Consider the following 19789-nt stretch of genomic DNA (forward strand, 5'->3'; position numbering starts at 1 on the left):
CATTCATCTCCTTCTATGACCTGGTATCTGATTTGTGCTCCTGTGAAGCACCTTGTGATGATTTACGATATTAAAGTCTGTCTGTAAATGCAAGTAGTTGCTGTCGGGTGAAACTGCCCAATTCTTTTGCACTGCAGGCCAACCGTGGACACAAGTGAGCCACAATAGTCCTTGATGATGAACAGGGGCTGAGGCACAAGGAAGTCACTTTTAATATTGCAATGTGCAAGAGAGTAGGAAATAAAAATCAGAAAACAGCGAGGCAGGCAGTGGAAGAAGAGAAATCCCTGGTGATTCAGGTCTACGTTCCCCCTCAGATTGGAAGGAAATCACACCAAAGGGTATTAAGTTAAATGACATGGCAGGCAAGGGAGAAGAGCAGGTTTTCAATCCCTGGCAGCTTTATACAGGGGAAAACAGCAAAGTGGTGAGGAGAAGGAGAGAGAGTCAGGCCATGGAGAGAGGAAAGAAAGAACAAGATGGAGAGAGAATGGGTCAGATATAATGAGTCTGAAAGGGAGAAGACAGGAGAGACTGAAGGAGAGAGAGAGAGAGAGAGAGAGAGAGAGAGAGAGACTGACCAAGAGAACACAGAACAGCACTGGACAAGCCAATCGGCTCACGAAGTTGTGCCGATCATGATGCCAATTGAAACTAAGTGTCTTCCTCCTGTGTATCGTCCATATCCCTCCAGTCCCTTCATATTCATTTATTTATCTAAATCCACCACCAAAAGCTCCACCAAACTGCCTGCTTCCACTCCTACCCCTGCTAACCCACTCCAGGCACCTGCCACTCTCTGCATAAAAAAAAACTTGCCCCTCATGTCACCTTTCAACTTCCCCCTCTAACTTTAAGAGCGCGTCCTCTGGGGTTTTATGTTTCTACCCTGGGGAACAGATTCTGACTGTCAACCTTGGCTTTGACTCTCATAACTTTAAAAACCTTCATCAGGTCTCCCCTCAGCCTCTGATGCTTGAGGGAGAACAACCAAAGTTTGTCCAACCTTTCCTTATAGCTCAGCCTCCAATCAGCCAGCGTCCTGGTAAACCTCTTCTGCACCCTCTCCACAGTCTCTGCATCCTTCCTGTAATGAGGCAACCAGAACTACACACAATGCTCCAAGTGTTGTGCAAAGGTTCCATAAAATGTCCTTCACATCCTGTTGTAAAGCTCTGCCCTGACAGTGAGTTACTAACTAATGAATGAATACCCCGCCCTTTCCCTGTCTGTCACTTTCCCTGCAACATATTCATCTGAAGAGCTGCTGCAGTGGAATCCTCCTGTGCACTGCGTCACCCACACCCTCCAGCAGCCCCTGTCTGGCTGTTACACGGACACCCAGTGGCTGTCGGTGACTATTACAGCAGCCAGTTTGACTGAAGCCTCAATATTTGGAGGTTCCTCTGACCCCGCCCCCCCCACCCCCGTGGTTGCAGGTTATAATTGCAAGGCAATCAATTCTTTCGGTTAAATTGGTTTCAGTCCAAATTGGAAACTGGGCTACAACAGGCAGAATGAAATCATCACTGAGGCAGAAATAACTGCACATGTTACAAATCAGAAATAAAATTCATGGTAATATGGTTCAGGCAGTATCCGTGGAGGGAGAAACAAATTAATATCTCAAAGACTTTCACCAGAACTGAGGAAGTTAGAGATTTTATAAACGAGTAACAGGAAAACATTCCTTCTCACTGTTACCTTGACTCTCCACAGTGACCAGGAGCCCATGTGAATAAGTTGAAACGGGCACTGTTTCCCCATCTCCTTTGATAACATTTGCTCTACTGAAATAAACACTTCCCCTGAACAAAGACACTAATTACAGTTTATGTGGCTGTGACAAAGTATACTTCGAGTATATTTCACCTGTCAATTGGGTTTTAAATGTTTGTCCATTCCCGTCTCTTCTGCCTTCTCTCCAGTGTTGTCCAGCTGAGTCAGGTCACAATTATCTCTTTCAATGGTGTAGGAGCAAACGGAAAGGCCATGCGGAGTTGGTGTTCAAACTAACAGGCAATTTATTAAAACTGGTGCACACCAGGAGACCAGTCAAAGCTGATCTACCCGAGTGTGAATTTGGTGCAGCTTTTACATTCTCAGCTGACAAGATTACACAGAAACTTCATTAACAGCAAAACCAGGTTTGGATAACAGAATGGTGGTTACAGAAAGACTGAAGTAACAGACTAGGTCTTGGTTGCAGAATGAAATTATCCACTTCGTTAATAACTCCAATTTTCTATTACAACAATGGGTGCCCGCGATAACATAATTGATGGAGTTGCTGAAACTTGGGTGTCATCACTGCCTTCTCTCCAGTATCGTTTAGCTGAGTGGGCTCACACTTACCTCTTTCGATGGTTAGCCACAGGAACACTTACAAGGGTTTCTCTTCTCTCTCTGCACTGTTCCCTGCACAGATAGCTTGATACAGCACAGAAACAGGCCCCTCAGTTCACACCAACCATTAACCATCCATTTACATTAATCCTACATTAATTCCATTATTTTAATTCTCCCCATATTCTCATCAATCCCACCCCCCCCCCACCCCAAGATTTACTCCTCACCTACATTGATATTTGCATCATCAAACGCCATGGGCGCGGTGCTGGTAGACTGGAGGGTAGCAAATGTTCTGCCTTTATTTAAGAAAGGCAGACAACAAAAACCCAGGAACTATAGAGCAGCAAGTGTAATGTCTGTGGTAGGTGGGTTACTGGAGAGGATTCAGAGCAATAAGATAGACATGCATTAGGGGTAGTCAGCATGGCTTAGTGTGTGGGAGATCACGTCTTACCCACTTGACTGAGATCTTTGATGGTGCAACCAAGGTGGTTGATGAGGACGGAACAGTAGATGTGGTCAGTGAACTTTGGTCAGACCTTGCATAATGTTCCAAATTCTAGGCTACTCAGGAAGATCAGATCGCATGGAATCCAGGGGGAGCTGGCTAATTGGATACACAGTTGGCTTGACAGAAGGAAGCAGAGTGTGATGGTGGAAGGTTGTTTCTTGAACTGGAGGCCCGTGACAAGTGGTGTGCCTCAGGGGTCAGTGCTGGCACCTTTGTTGTTTGACATGTCTATCAACAACTTGGATAAGAATGTACAAGGCATGGTTTGTAAGTTTGCAGATGACATTGAAATAAGTGGTACACTGGACAGTGAAGGTTATCAAAAATTACAGGGAATCTTGATTAGCTGAGCAAGTGGCCAAGGAATGGCAAATGGAGTTTGATTCAGTTAAGTGTGAGGTGTTACAATTTGGCAAGTTAATTCAAGGTAGGACTTTCAGAGTGAATGGCACTGTCCTGGGGATTGATGTAGAACAGAGGGACCTTGGAGTTCAAGTACATGGTTTGCTGAAAGTGGAGTCACAGCTAAACAGGATGAAGAAAGCTTTTGGCATGCTGGCCTTCATCAGTCAGGACATTAGATATAAAAGTTGGGAGGACGTGGTGCAGTTGTACAAGCCACTGGTGAGGCCGCACTTGGAGTACTATATTCAGTTTTGGTCACTCTGCTAAAGGAAAGATGTTATTGAACTGGAAATAGTGCAGAAAAGATTTCCAAGAATATTGCCAGGACTTGAACAACTGAGTTATAGGGAGAGGTTGGACAGGCCAGGATATTATTCCTTTGAACGTGGGACACTGAGAGCTGATCTCAGAGATGTATAAAGTCATGAGGGGCACAGACAGGGTGAATGTACAGTCTTTATGCTGAGGCTGGGGAATAAAGAACTGGAGGGCATAGGTTTAAGGTGAGAAGGGAAAGATTTAATAGGAATGTGAGGGGCAACTGTTTGTTTCCACACAAAGGGTGGTATCTAAGTGGAATGAGCTGCCACAGGAAGTGCTTGAGTCAGGTACAATAACTACTCTAAAAGACAGTTGGATAGGTACACAGACAGAAAAAAAGTTTAGATGGTTATAAGCCAAATTCTGGCAATGGGACTAACTTGGATGAGCATCTTGGTCAACATGGATGAGTTGGGCCGAAGGGCCTGTTTCTATGCTCTATGACCGCACATACCAACAAGGTCTTTGGGATGTGGGAGGCAACCACGTTTCAATGAGGCAAATGCATCTGAAGAACTCCTGCATTATTCGGATCTCCTGGCGCAGTGGACTCATCCTGTGCACTGTTTTACCCACACCCTCCAGCGGCCCCTCTGGCTGTTACACTGACCCAATAGCTGTCGGTGACTATTACAGCAGCCAGTTTGACTGAAGCCTCAATATTTGGAGGTTCCTCTGACCCCCAGTGGTTGCAGGTTGTTATTGCAAGGCACCAAATTCTTTCCATCAAATTAGAATCTAAGCGACAGCAGGCAGAATGAAATCATCACCAGAGCAAAAAAAACTGCCCATGTTGAAAATCAGAAATAAAGCCTCCTGAAAATGCTGGACAGGCAGTATCTGTGGAGAGAGAAACAAACTAATATCTCAAGTCAAAGCCTTTCACCAGAGCTGAGGAAGTTCCAGATTTAATAGTTGAAAAACAAGTACAGTAGCAGAAAAAATTCCATCTCACTGTGACCTCCACTCTCCACGGTGACCAGGAACCCAGGCGAATAAATTCATACAGGCAGTGTTACCACATTTCCCTTAATAAAATTTGCTTGGCAGAACTGAACAATTCTCTTGACCAGAGACACTGTTTACATTCTATGACTGTGACAAGGTTTATCCATGCATCCTCAACCAATCAATAAAGTTTGAAACATCTGTCCATACCAGTCTCTTCTGATCTCTCTCTACTGTCATTTAACTAAGTGGGCTACAGTCACCTCTTTTGATGGTTAGCCAAAGAAACACATACACTGGCTTCCCTTCTCTGACTGCATGTTCCATGCAGAGATGCTGTGATAGAGTGATACACCATAGAAACAGGCCCTTCAGCCCACTGAGTCCACGCCAACCATCAACCACCCATTTGCACTAAATCTATATGAATCCCATTAATTCTCCTCAGTTTACTTCCTGCTCCCCACCCACCTCCCAGAACTCCTCACTGACACACTAAGGGCAATTTACAGCAGCCAATTAACCTACCAACAAGCACGTGTTTGGGATGTGGCAGGAAACCAGAACACATGGGTGAATCCCATGTGATTACAGGGAGAATGTGCAAACTCCACACAGTCAGCACCTTTGTCTTTTGAGGACTAAACAGATACACCATTAAAAAGGCAATCTTCAACCACCCTTTCCACATGGAAGTATTTCCAAACTTCCTCAGAAAGATTTGTGCCTAGTTTTTTTTTTTAAAATCTGTACGCCCTGTGAACTACAGCACTTCCGTTGTGTGCTGAAGGGCCATTCGAGATGGAGAAGGAAATTGCTGGCCTTGGTGGTGATGCCTACCTCTGTTGCAGCATGAAACCTTCAAAAGTCACTGGGATCCTTGTAATCACCCATGGTCACTGGCTATCCATGTAATTCCTCTGAACATCAGTGTCCTGCTGCAGTGGAGCTGATCTGCAGGACAACAGGGAGATTCCTCAACCCACATCACCTTCACAACAGAACCAGTGTCCACACCAGCCTCAGTCAGTGAGCTACTGGACACAGACAATGCTCCTGTATACGCAGGTTCAGAGGCCAAGCTCCAAGTCAGCGTTACTGAAATGTATGAATGTTCTTGCAACAACCATTCCCAAAACATAGGTCCTCTCCCAACTTGCACTGTTGCACAATTACAGCACTTAGCAATGAAGGTCCATGATGAAACTCTGGAAAGCATGGACCACTTCCCAAACCTCAGGAGCCTCCTCAGAGAATTGATGAAACGCCAAATCAGTGTTTGAAGGTCTAGACCTCCAACCTAGCTCAAAGCTCATGGTCGACCAGTCAGCAGTGATCTGCCCCCTCCTGGACATTCCTGAGACACTGACCTCCTACAGCAGGCATCTTATTGGAGAGGTTCCACGAGTGCGCTCTCTGCAAAATCCTTCAAGTTCACCGACAGGGTAAGTGAACCAACCTCAGCATCCTCTCCCCAGGCCAACAACCAAATTTCATGAGAGCACTGAGGTTCGAATGACACTCAGTGGGCTGCAATAGCCGACCACATTATTCACTTTCCTTACACCAGCTCCCAGTCACTCACAGCTGCTTTACAGCAAGTGGTTAGAAAGTGGACAGAGGAAGTAATTCAAGAACATTCTCAATCAAAGCTTTTTAAAAACATGCAACATTCCCCCAACATGGGAATCCCTGGGTCACTCACGATGGAGAAGGAGCATTTGGGAGGGCACCAGAGCTTTTCTCAGAAACACGAAAAAGCCCAGTGTAAATGGTGAAAGGAGTGCACCAGCTCACAAACTGACCACCTCCGGTTCCGTTAGACAGCTCCTGCCCCTCAGAGTGAGGGTCCCACATTGGCCTCATCAGCCATCTGAGAATCAGAACTGGGGTGGAAGGAGTAATCTTCAACCAAGGAACTGCTGAAAAAGGAAAGAAGTGGATGCAGAGGGGCTGCCGGGGTGTTGGTGAAATTAGAACACAGGAGGCCGCCACTGGTTCGGATGAACCTAACCCAGTGGGAGCTCTTCAACAGAATCTGTCAGCCTCTGAAAGGAATGACAGAGAAAGAAGAGGGAATGGTATCGTGGATTGGTAATGCAATGAGAATGGATGTAGGACAAAGAGGATGTACATTTGTTACTCTGCTTTTGTTCTCGATGTGTTTCTCCACTGCATCCTCCCTCAGTTCATGTTGAAATTATATCATAGATCAGCCTCCAGACACCAAGAGGTAAAATGGCAGGGGAGGAAGCAGCTAAGATGGAGTAATGATTGGGGGTTGGTTAAGAAATAAAGAGGTTAAATGGTGGGGAATCTCATACAAGGGAGGGGTGAAATGGTTTGAAAGTACGATGGTGTAATGAGGTCAGTTAATGAGAGGCTTAAATGGTGGGGGGGGGAAAAAGAGATGATAAAAGGTGCTGAAATGTTGGGGGTGGGAAGATTAAGGTAATGAGATGGGTTAAGTGAGCAAGACTGGTATGTGGATCTGTTGCTGGACTGCAATCCAGAGGGCTGGACCAGTGAACCAGAGCCAAATGTTCAATCCATCTATGGCAGCTGGGAATTCAATCCATGAACTGCTGGATGTGGGGGCAGGTGAAGTGAAAGGACAAAGAGAACTCTCTCCCTGTTCTGTCTGGCGGGAGCTGGAGTGAGAGAAGTGTGGGAAATGGAGATGTGGGTCAGGGCTCCATCAACCACAGTGTGTGAGCAGGAAGGAAGCCCCTTATTCTGAAAAGGGAGGATATCTCGGGTGTCCTGCGGTGGAAGGCCACATCTCAAGAACAGATGCTGCAGAGACGGAGAAACTGAGAGAAAGGAACGGCATCCTTACAAGGTGGGAGGAGGTGTCATCTCAGTAGCTGTGGGAGTCAGTGGGTTTGTAGTAACTGTCAGTGGATAGTTTGTCTCCTGAGACAGAGACAAAGAGATCAAGAAAGGGGAGAGAGGTGTCAGAAATGATCCAAGTGAACGCGAGGTTGTGGAGGGAAATGGGCAGTTGACATGTCAAGTCGAGACCCTTCATCTGGACTGAAAGAGTAGAGGAGAGATCGCCAGTATAAAGAGGTGAGGGGGAGAGGGGAGGGAAGAGCTGATGATCTTTGTATCCCCTTTAGCGACGTGAGGTCCCAGAGGGCTGGAGAATAGCCAATGTTGTTCCTTTGTTTAAGAAGAGTGATTGGGCTTATTCAGCAAATTATTGGCCAGTGAGCCTCACATCAGCGGTGGGCAAATTATGGGAGAAGATTCTTGGGGACAGGATTTACTCACATTTGGAAAAACATGGCTTTGTACATGGGATGTCGTGTCTTACGAACTTGATTGAGTTTAAGGCGGTAATGAAGATGATTGATGATGGTAGGGCAATGGATGTTGTCTGCATGGACTTTGGTGAAGCATTCAACATGGTCATTTGTGGTGATTGAGGCACATAGGATCTATGGAGACTTAGTAGACTGGATTCAAAATTGGAGTGGTGATCAGCAGATGGAGGAGGGAAGAGTGCAAATAGCATTAGAGGCTGGGAGGTGATAGGTGGAGGCAACAGAAGGCTGCAGATGACGGAATCTAGTATCTAGATGGTGGAGCCAAATAAGGGAGGTGGGAACAGTGGGAGGAGTGTGTGGATTATGGGCAGTTGGAGTAGGTGGAGGAGGGGAAAGAAACGAGGAGATCAGGGGTTAGGTGGTGGGTGGGAGTGCTGCTTGGATGTGTGTAGGAGGAACTGGGTAGATCAGGAGGAGAGAGAAAGGGACAGAAGGAAGCAGGTTACCTGAAATTGAAGAATTCAATATTCATGCTGTCAGCTTGTAGACTACCCTGGCAGAATGAGGTGCTGTTCCTCTACCTTGGATTGGGCCTCATCCTGGCAGTGAAGAAGGACAGGCAAGTGGGAATGGGGAAGGGAATTAGAATGGCTTGCATCAGGGAGCTCCAGAACATCATTGGAGGATGGAGCGTAGGTGCTCAGCAAAGCAGTCACTGAGTCTACACTTGGTCTCACTGATGTACAGACTCTGCTGGGTCTCTTCTCATCTTCACATTTCCGCCTTTTTTTGTCCCTGCCTGGAACAAAGCCCCAATGAGAACTGGAACTGAGTGGTCCTGAGGAAACTCAAGCTGAGCATCAGTAAGCAGTTTATTTATGAGGAGGTCTGATTTTATAGCACCACAGATGGCAGCTGCCATTACTTTACTGATGACTGACAGTCAGCTGAAGAGGGTGGGCGGGATCAGGATCTGGTAAATCTTCTGGTGAGGCATCTCTCTTTTCATATCCACATTCTGTATCTATTCTGTTTCTCTCTCTCTCTCTGTACAATTTGTCTTCCTCCACAAATGACCTCCAAAGCCTTCACACTGACATGCCAATTGGTGCCACCATTCCTGACTAACTGAAGCAGCTCTCAGCAGTGGGATTATAAATGCAGGTGAATGGAGGCAACATCCGTCTCTCACCATATCCAGGTGTTTGTTCAGCTGATCCCAATCTTGGATAAAGATGTGTGTTTTATGGAACAGCTTTTCAGAGGTGGGAGAAACAGACACAGAAGAATTCTGGGAGAGGACTCCAATGCTGACAGCATGGACAGCTCAAGATACGGCTGCCATTGGAGGGGTGTAGAAGACCCAGGAATGGACAAGACGTCTGAGTTGAGAAGAAGTTACAGTAAAAAGAAAGAACTTGTATTTTTACAGTATCTTTCTCAACCTCAGGACAGCTAAAGTACTTCACAGTCAAACATACAGCTTTGTTTCTGAAGTCTCGTGTAGGACCAGAGCAGGAAGGAATGGCAATTTTCCCTCCCTAAAGGACAGGGAACCTGATCGATTACAACAATCCAGTGGCTTCACATCGTTAATCTTCCCAACTAACGGCGTTTGAATTCCAGGTTACTTTAATGAACTAAAGCAAATTCTCCTCGGTCATGGTGGGCTTGAAATCTGAATCTCTGGATCAAGGACCCAGTTTCTCTGCTACTGGTGCAAAGTCAGAACTACAGTGCTTCAAATAATTTTATTCACAGTAATTTGCAATGAACTGGGAAAACATGGGGCATTGAATTGTTATTTTCTCCAGAGTTCAGCCAAAGGAACACAGACACACAACGTACAAACCCACCCACTGGTGAGAGGTTAACATCCCTTCCAGGTCTTCCAAGTCTGTTCACAAGCAGTCACTTACCTTCCAGTCCAGGTGAATCCGCTCCAGGTCTGTCCTAAAGCAATCATTTCCCAGGTGGCTTCACTCCAGAACTTCCATGATCGACAAGTCACAGTCACTTACCTCGGAGGAGTGGTAAGAGGGCTGGGCTGCTGGTGAGGTTGAAACAGCATGGATATAAGACCCCCCTCCCCAGCATACTACTAGCTAAAGTCCAGGCCATTGAGAACAAAGTTGATGAACTGAGGGCAAGACTGACCTAACAAAGAGAACTGAGGGACTGCTGTGGGCTATGTCTCACCGAAATGTGGCTCACACTTGCTTCACGTGACTGTGCCACACAACCTGAGGGCTTCTCAATCCACTGAATGGACCGTACAGTGTCCTCGGGCAAAGTTAGGAGGTACAGGGGTCTGCTTCTTAATCAATAACTTGTGGTGCTCGTACATGAGGGTCCTGGTGAGCTCCTGCTGACACAGCCTGGTATATCTAACGGTGAAGTGTCGACCATACCACCTGCCACGGGAGTTCATTTCAGCTATCCCGATGGCAGTTTGCATCCCACCCCAGACGAGCATGAAGCCTGCACTCAATGAACTATATTCTGTGATCAACAGCCTTGAAACAGGATATCCCGAGACCCTGTTCATTATTGCAGGTGACTTCAATCAGGCCAGCCACGAGTGTGTTACCAAAGTACTACCAACATGTCTTCTGTCCCACCAAGGGCCCTAACGCCCTTGACTATTGCTGTACAACTGTCAAAGATGCCTTCTGAGCCAACCCTCACTTTGGTAAATAAGACCACCAGGCTGTGACCCTTCTCCCTGCATACAAACAAAAACTGAAACGGGAGGATCCAGTACAGGAAGTCATGCAGTGCTGGTCTGAGGATATAGATGAGCTTCCACGTGACTGCTTTGAGTCAGTGGACTGGTCCACATTCAAACACTCAGCGGTCAGCCTTGATGGGTATGTCACCAACATCATGGACTTTATCAGCAAGTGTATTGAAGACTGTGTACCAAAGGACGATACAGGTGTACCCAAACCAGAAACCATGGATGAACCGGGAGATCCACTCCCTACTGAAGAAGTCGAGGACTGCTGCATTCCAATCAGGTGACTCTGACCTTTACAAGAAATCAAGATATGACCTCCGTAATGCTATCAGAGATGCCAAGAGACAATACCAGTCCCAGACCAGCCATCAGTTGTGGCAGGGCTTACATGCTAAAATGGGCTACAAAATAAAGTCAAGCAGCATAGTCAACAACAGCGCATCCCTTTTCTGATGATCTTAACACATTCTATGCACATTTTGAACAGTAGGGGATTGGTTTGTCACCACCCACCCTGACAGCCTTCAATGCAACTGAACCCGTGGTCACCATCGAGGATGTAAGATCACACTTCTTGAGAGTAAACCCAATGAAAGCCTCTGGCCTGGATGGTGTCCCTGGCCGTGTCCTCAGATATTGTGCTGATCAGCTGGTAGGGGTATTTACAGACATATTTAACCTTTCCCTGCTTCAATCTGAGGTCCCAACTGTTTTAAGAAGACCACTATCATCCCGGTACACAAGAAAACCCAGGTAACATGCCTTAATGACTACTGACTGGCGGCTCTGACATCCACCATCATGAAGTGCTTTGAGAGGCTGGTCATGGCAAGCATGAACTCCAGCCTCCTGGAAAACCTTAACCCACTGCAATTTGCCCACTGCCAAAACAGGTCTTCAATGCAGGCCATCTCCCAGGCCCTGCACTCATCTCTGGAGCTTCTGGACAGTGAAGTCACCTATGTTAGATTATTGTTTATTGACTACAGCTCCACCTTCAATACTGTAATTCCAAGCAAACTCATAACCAAACTCCAAGACTTGGGACTCAACACCTGGTTTCTCAACTTTCTGACCAACAGACAGCAATCAATGAGGATAGGCAGCAACATCTCCAGCTCCATTATTCTCAACACTGGTGCCCCACATAGCTTCATCCTCAGCCCCCTACGTACTCATGACTGCATGGCCAGATTCTGCTCTAACTCCATCCATAAGTTTGCAGATGATAGCACCATAGTGGGCCATATCTCAAATAATGATGAGTTGGAGTACAGGAAGGAGATAGAGAGCTGAGTCACATGGTGTCAATGACAACAACCTTTCCCTCAACGTCAACAAAAGAGCTGGTCATTGACTTGAGGAAGGGGGGCAGTGCACATGCACCTGTCTACATCAATTGTGCCGGGGTCAAGAGCTTCAAGTTTCTCAGAGAGAACATCAACAATTGCCTGTCCTGGTCCAACCATGTAGATGCCATGGCCAAGAAAGCTCACCAGCACCTCGACATCCTCAGGAGGCAGAAGAAATTTGGCATGTCCCCTTTGACACTCACTAACTTTTATCGATGCACCACAGAAAGCACAAGTGAGGTCCCAGAGGGCTGGAGAATAGCCAATGTTGTTCCTTTGTTTAAGGAGAGCAATTGGGATTATTCAGCAAATTATAGGCTGGTGAGCTTCACATCAGCGGTGGGCAAATTATGGGAGAAGATTCTTGGGGATAGGATTTACTCACATTTGGAAAAACATGGCTTTGTGCACGGGATGTCATGTCTTATGAACTTGATTGAGTTCAAGGAGGTGATGAAGTACGTGGGATCCATGGAGACTTGGTAGATTGTTTGAAGCCAATTTTGAATCCAAACTGCTGGAGAAACCTAGCAGGTCAGGCAGCGACTGTGGAGGGAAATGTACAGTTGATGTTTCAGGTCAAGGCCCTTTGGTATTGGTATATTATTGTCAGTTGTACTGAGGTACAGTGAAAAGCTTGTCTTACAAACCGATTGTACAGTTCAATTCATTACACAGTGCAGTTACATTGAGTTAGTACAGAGTGTATTGACGTAGTACTGGTAAAAACAGTAACAGTAGAGTAAAGTGTCACAGCTACAGAGAAAGTGCAGTGCAATAAGGTGAAAGGTCACAACAAGGTAGATCGTGAGGTCATAGTCCATCTCATTGTTTAAGGGAACCGTTCAATAGTCTTATCACAGTGGGGTAGAAGCTGTCCTTAAGTCTGGTGGTACGTGCCCTCGGGCTCCTGTATCTTCTACCCAATGGAAGCAGAGAGAAGAGAGAATGTCCCAGGTGGGTGGGGTCTTTGAATATGCTGGCTGCTACACTGAGACAATGAGAGGTAAAGACAAGAGTCCAAGGAGGGGAGGCTACAATGAGATGGACTCTTGACCTTACAATCTACCTTGTTATGACCTTGCACATTATTGACTACCTGCACTGCACTTCCCTGTAGCTGTGACACTTCACTCTGTATTCTGTTATTGTTTTTACCTTGTACTACCTCAATGCACTGTGTAATGAATTGATCTGTACGAATGGTATGCAAGACAAGTTTTTCCACTGTACCACAGTACAAGTGACAATAATAAACCAATACCAGGATGGGTCCAGGTACACTGTGAATGTCAGTGGGAGTGACCTGGCAAGCTAGATAAAACCCCCTCACCTGCCCTGATCGAGAGAGTCCGAAAGAGGATGTACATGAACGTCAAAGCCATCAGGCAAAGCCCATTTGCAATCCTGGGAAAGCAGTGGTTTGACCTAGCTGGTTATTTCCACAGCCTGATGGTCAAAGGCATTTCACAGATTATCCTATAATGCACCCAACCAACAGGCACCTGGTCATAGTTTCAATGGTGGAGGAACAGCTTCCTGATGTGGTCCTTCCAACACGTTTGGAACACTGCAACCCATCCTTGAGGTAGCAGCAGGGCAAGACCATCACCACCTTACAAGAGAATAAACCTCACCGCAGAAGGTGCTGGTAAAGCTGATTGTTCCTGTTCTCAGTTTACACCCAACAGCTCAATAACAGGGGATCCTGTGCCTTACACACTGTTCCCGGATGCACACTGAGACGCATCAACTCTGGCTGCATCGCCATCATCTGTGATGGGGCCCCAATGGTTTGTCCAAAACCTGGTGGTCTTCCAAATGAAGTTGCTATGACCATGACCAAATGTGTTTCATGGTGTGGAACTCTCTGAAGTCAAGTACATCCCACACAATGGACCTTTGACAGAGGCAACAGTGTTAAGACCACTGCACCTAACATTTTCTATAAGCAATCTGTTGTTTAAAGATACAACTGTACATTGTCTGACCAGGAATGTTGTGTGGAATTCTGTTTTTATGTGAAAACAGAACATTTTAAATTAGCAAGTTTACAGAAACACTTTCCATTGTTATACTGGGTGCTTATGAACGCAGGGAAAAGTTGTCTAAAATTCATGACAACAAGATAGTAGGAAGCAATGTCTGTCAATGTCAAGTGTAAGAACTTAAATTTTACTCTAGGAAGTGATGAAAGTGTATTTTAACTGGTCCAGTCTTCTCTGCTGGAAGTGCTGTCTTTTCACCACCCCCAACAATACTCTGGTACAGGTCAAAATGGACCTTACACAGTGAGTGTTCGCACAAGGATTGGCTGTGTGAGAGAGCATCACTTCTAAGTCCAAACCTGCTTCTGCCTGATACTGACAGCTTCAATGGGACAAACAGCTGCATTCCTGATCTTAGACTGGTGCTGTTGGTGCCAGAGCTGGGCAACACTCCTGGTTTTTGCAGCTCTGAAGAAGGTGGTGTTGCCAGTGAATGGAACCCTGATCCCAGTACCAATGGTTGGAGAAAATCTGATTCCAATTGTAGCAGGTGAAATGCACATTAGGACCGAATGACAGGATTTTACCAGACAACAAGTTTGATTACTGACACTGTTGTACATTGTGTGAAGCCAGGTCATGAAGTTATCTGCCTTGCTCAGGATGGAAGAATATCAGAACTAAAACATAACACATGAGCATCTGCAGTGCCAAATGATGCAGCAGTAGTGTGTACATACAGTTCAGGCAGGCTGGCTTTGCCAGGCAAACACAAGGAGGTCAGTTGTCAAATGAGGACCTTGACAAGACAATGACAGCCTTACTCGGCAGGTTAGAGGGTTAAAGGAGAGTGTTAAGACAAACTCTCCACTGTGAAAAATATTGTGAAACTGATCACCAGCACAGCAGCAGATCCACAGACTGATGTTACTAAGCCCCTTTGTGGAACATCATAACTTCTCAGAGATGATCCTGACCAAATATGAACCTTGGGCTATGGAGCGGACTGATATTATTTATCAGTATGACAATGTACACCAGGAGGTTGGACAAATGGGGGTACAAAAGGGCAGGCAGGTTTTTGGCAGCCCTATGTCATCACCCAACTTGGTATGACATAAAAAGGAGCTACAGGCATTGTATAGCAATGACAGAAAGTTCAAAAAATTATTGGGGACCTCACATGAAACATCACAAACCCCACATTTTGCTCTGCATTTTAATCACCAATGACTATTGGATGCTTCTGTGAGATCCATATACATCAGGGAGATTACATAATTGCCACCAATGAATTGCATGACAGTGTCACTGAGTTAGAGGAAGAAAAAGAAGTTTCTATTCCAATTTCCTGAAAATCCAAAGAAAGGATGAGTGAATTACAGAGTCAGGCAAATATCACATTGCATGGACTGAGTTAACAAAATTGGAAAGGAAAACAAGAGGAATTACAGATGGAAACAAAGTTGGAGATAGATTGGGATTGGGGATTGACAGTTGATACCCTCACCTGGAATTACCTTTCCACCAAGAATTTGAAATGGATGGACACCACACAGGGAATGAATGTGTGTTGTTAGTGACTGGCTTTGGTGGGCTGGTTGTGAGCTGCCTTGCCCAAGGCTTCAGGCTGCCAATTCACAGATGCTCACAGAAACATCACAAGTCATCAGATGAACTCCACTTGATGTCTGGCCACCCACCATCTAATCAGAGTCCCATCACCAGCCTTACCAGCCAGTCACAGTCCACCTGTCACACAATCACCTCTCCCAACCCTGCCCACCAAGATTACTTGATGCATGGACTGGCGGTGACAATCAGAACCTCTCCCAACACCACCCTCCAGAGTCCTCCCTGCACTACACTACTACCCAGTGCCTCGCCCCCACTTCACACACCATCCAAATAGACTCACCACCTACCATGCACACCACACGCTCTATGACACTATCCCAATCATTATCAAGAGACTCACCCCCACCAATAACATCAATGTCCCACCATTCACTCAATCACAGCATGGCTCCGTCTATGTATCTAAAACCCTTAAAGTTAACCACCATTCATTCAGAGCCCAACCCCTGTCCCAGTGACACACACACACACACAGAATAACCAACCTAGTGTCCATTTAACCATTGAATCAGATTCACATTCATCTGATCCACTTGCTGAAAGGACTCTCTTACATTGTTTTCTTGGGGCCATCATATTTCCTCTGATATTACCTTCACATCAGTACTTTGAAAGTGTCTTTTCTCCCCTTAATCATGGCTTCTCCTCCACCAGTTGACCAAGCTCTCATCCACGTCTCTTCAATTTGCAGCACTCCCGCTTTCACTCCATTGTTCCCTCCCACTCATCATCAAGCCCACAAGCACCCACATTCAGTGTGATTCTCTGTAATTTCCACCACCTTCAATGTAATGTCATTACCAGACAAATCCTCCCTCCCCTCTCATGTAAGCTTCCAATAGGTACAGTTCTTCCACAACTCAGTGGTGTAGCTGTTAGCGTGACACTATTACAACACCAGCGATCAGGGTTCAATTTCCGTCGCTGTCTGTAAGGAGTTTCTACATTTTTCCATGTTTGCATGGGTTTCCTCCCACATTGCAAAGACGTACGGGTAGGTTAATTTGGGTTTAAAATGGGCGGCGCTGACTCACTGGGCTGAAAGGGCCTGTTACCACACTGTAAATAAAATTTAAAAATTGAAATTTAAAACCTCCCCATTTCAATCTTCTGCATTGATCAACTGTGACTGTACAACATCCACCACCCTGCTCACTGCAGGAGATCAAACATCCCACTCTGAGAGATCCATGGGTTCCTTTCAGGTGAAACAGTGATTCATTTGTACATCTTCCAATTCCTGTACTTGGTCCCCTGCTCAGGACGTGGACTCCCCCACACCGGGGAAACCACAGACCCAGTGGCTGCTTTCAAGAACTCCTCCATTTCTACAGATTCCACTTTCCTCTCACCTGAATTCACCGCCCCACTCTGACCGTTCTCACTCTGACATCCCAAGGAGTTCCAGTGAAGCCTGAGGGAGGACATCACATCTCCCAATGAGGCACATTACAGCCCCGGGGCTCAGAGACGTCCTCAACAATCTCAGATAACCGGCCATTCCGGTTTGTGACAGAACTGTCCAGCCCCGATGAAGAACATTCACCAACCTGCAACATTAACCCAGTTTCTCTCTCCCCACACACGCTGCCCGACCCGCTGAGTTTCTCCAGCAGGTTGTCTGTTGCTCCACATTCCCGCATCTGCAGCCCCCGGGTCTCCGGCTCACCCTCATCTTGTGGGTTTCCTCTTTCCCCGCTCCAGTTCGGCCCGCAGTCTGTGCTGGTTCCACACACCAGCAAACCGACAGGTTCCCCGGCCCTGCCTCTCCCCTTACCCTGCAGCGTCTTGTCCCGTTGGCCTTTGAGGTTCCCCCGGCCCAGGGACCGCGTCCCTCGGCCTCCTCCAGTCGCCGACCGCGGGCTCCCGGACACCACAGCTCAGGGCCGGCGCCTCCTTCCTCCCGCCGCTCCTCTGCTCACGTGCTCACCCATCCACCAATCGGAGCCCCGCTTTCTCCTTCTCCCGCTCCCGCTCCCCTCCCGAGCTTTCAGCCGTTGCCGCGCGCTCGGCCCCGCCCTCGAGCTCCGACCGTTGGGTTTCGAACGCGCGGCTCCAACGGCTGCCCCCACGTGCCGGCCGATCGTCCAATCACAGCTGCCGCTCTTCCCGCCCGTTGGGTTTCGAACAACACCCAGGGTTGTTGGTGCCCCGGGGACGGTGCTGACTGGACAGGCAGTGTCACTGGTGGTGATACCCACAGCTTTTCCCATTGCTTTGCCGGAACAACTGAGACCATTCCCCACTGCCGTTGATAAAGAAGTGGTGAAGTGAGGTTCAGCAGCTGGAAGGTGAGAACCCCCACGGGCATCCCCAACACTGACAGATCTGGGTGTCCCAATGTTGTTTTGGCCACCAACACAGAAGGTTGGACGTTGATGTTGCCGCCCCGAGTGAGGGGCTCAGGAGAAGGTCAGCTGAAGGAACCAGGTGCCGTGGACACATTCTGGAAGGGTCACCTGGAGGGAGAACCTCGTCTCCATGGGGTTGGATTAGCTGTGAAAATTGAGCTGGTTGTCACTTTACCAACGGCAGTTTGGGAAGAAATGAATGTCTCCTGACCCTGTGGGTGACTGTAAAATGGAACCAGCACACTCCTGGCACCGGTGTCTACGCTCTGGGTGTTGGAGATGGGGCCAGTGAGCGTTTCTTCTGCAACTTTCAACCAATCCTGGGCTGAATTCAAATGGGAAACAAATTGTTTCTCTTTGGTGATTTTGATGCAAGAATTAGAAAGGACAGAAACCTTTGGAAACGTTCAGTCGGCATGTAAAGAGAAGTAAAGGCAACTTCATTAGAATCGTGTGGGACAAGGATCCTGTGTCCGTCCCGATGCAGAGTCTCCACCTGAAACGCCGCCCCTTCCTTCCACAGATGTTGCCTGGCCCGCTGAGTTCCTCCCGCAGTTTGTTTGATGCTCCAGATTCCAGCAACTGCAGTCCCTTCTGTCTTCAAGAGAATCCTCCTCCTGATGAACTGTATAGAACAGGGACTCCTCATTGCTCACACATTGCACTGTGAGGGACGATGCAAGACCTCGTGGCAACACATTCGATCCAAGTGCTGGCACCTGAGATATCTGTAAATTGGTTTATTGTTGTCTCATGTACTGAGGTACAGTGAAAAGCTTTGTTTTGCATGTTTTCCATACAGATCATTGCATTATGACAGTGCATTGAGATAGTCCAGGGGAAAAGTATAACAGAATGCAGAATATAGTGTTACAGTTACAGAGAAAGTACAGTGCAGGCAGACAATAAGGTGCAAGGCCAGAATGAGGTAGATTGTGAGGTCAAGGGTCCACCTTATTGTACTAGGTGAACATTTAATAGACCTATAACAGAAGCTGACCTTGACCCTGGTGGTATGTGCTTTGAGGGTTTTGTATCCTCTCCCGATGGGAGGGGGGAGAAGAGAGAATGTCCAGGGTGGGTGGGTCTTCGATTATGTTGGCTGCTTTACCGAGGCAATGAGAAGTGTGGACAGAGTAATGGAAGGGAGGCTGGTTTCTGTGATGTGCTGGGCTGTGTCCACAACTCTCTGCAGTTTCTTGTGGTCTCAGGCAGAGCAGTTTCCATACCAAGCTGTGATGCATCTGGATAGGATGCTTTCTGTGGTGTATCTATGAAAAGTGGTGAGGATCAAAGGGGATGTGCTAAATTTCTTAACCTTCTGAGCAAGTAGAGGCGCTGGTGAGATTCCTTGGCCGTGGTGTCTGCGTGGTTGAACCAGGACAGGCTATTGGTGATGTTCGCTCCAAGGAACTTGAACTTCAACCCTCTTGACCTCAGCACCATTGATGTAAACAGGAGCGTGTGCACCACCCCCCTCTTCCTGAAGTCAATGACACCTTTTGTTTTACCGACATTGAGGGAAAGGTTGTCATCATTCATGACACGATGTCACTCGGCTCGCTATCTCTTTCTTGTACTGTGACTCATCATTATTTGAGATTCAGCCCATTACGGTGGTATCATCTGCAAACTTGTAGATGGAACTAGGGCAGAATCTGGCCACTCAGTCGTGAGTGTATAGGGAGTAAAGCTGGGGACTGAGGATGCTTCCCTGTGGGGAACAGCAGAGGTGTTGCTGCCTATCCTCACTGATTGTGGTCTGTTGGTCAGGAAGTCAAGGATCCAGTTAGAAAGGGAGGTGTTGGAGATGATTTTGCTTGGAATTGTAATATTGAAGGTAGAGCTGTAATCAATAAACAAAAGTCTGAGAAGCCAGTGGGCAGGTGAGGGAAGCAGCAGCAGCGGGAA

General features: G+C 47.0%; 1 protein-coding gene across 1 annotated transcript in view; it reads right to left on the reverse strand.

The window, feature by feature from the left end:
• LOC127576491 (uncharacterized) overlaps positions 1-19789 on the reverse strand; it is a 605240-nt gene that overhangs the window by 436510 nt on the left and 148941 nt on the right. The window lies entirely within an intron of this gene.

Source organism: Pristis pectinata, chromosome 12 (assembly GCF_009764475.1).
Source record: "Pristis pectinata isolate sPriPec2 chromosome 12, sPriPec2.1.pri, whole genome shotgun sequence".
In the NCBI taxonomy this organism is placed as follows: domain Eukaryota; kingdom Metazoa; phylum Chordata; class Chondrichthyes; order Rhinopristiformes; family Pristidae; genus Pristis; species Pristis pectinata.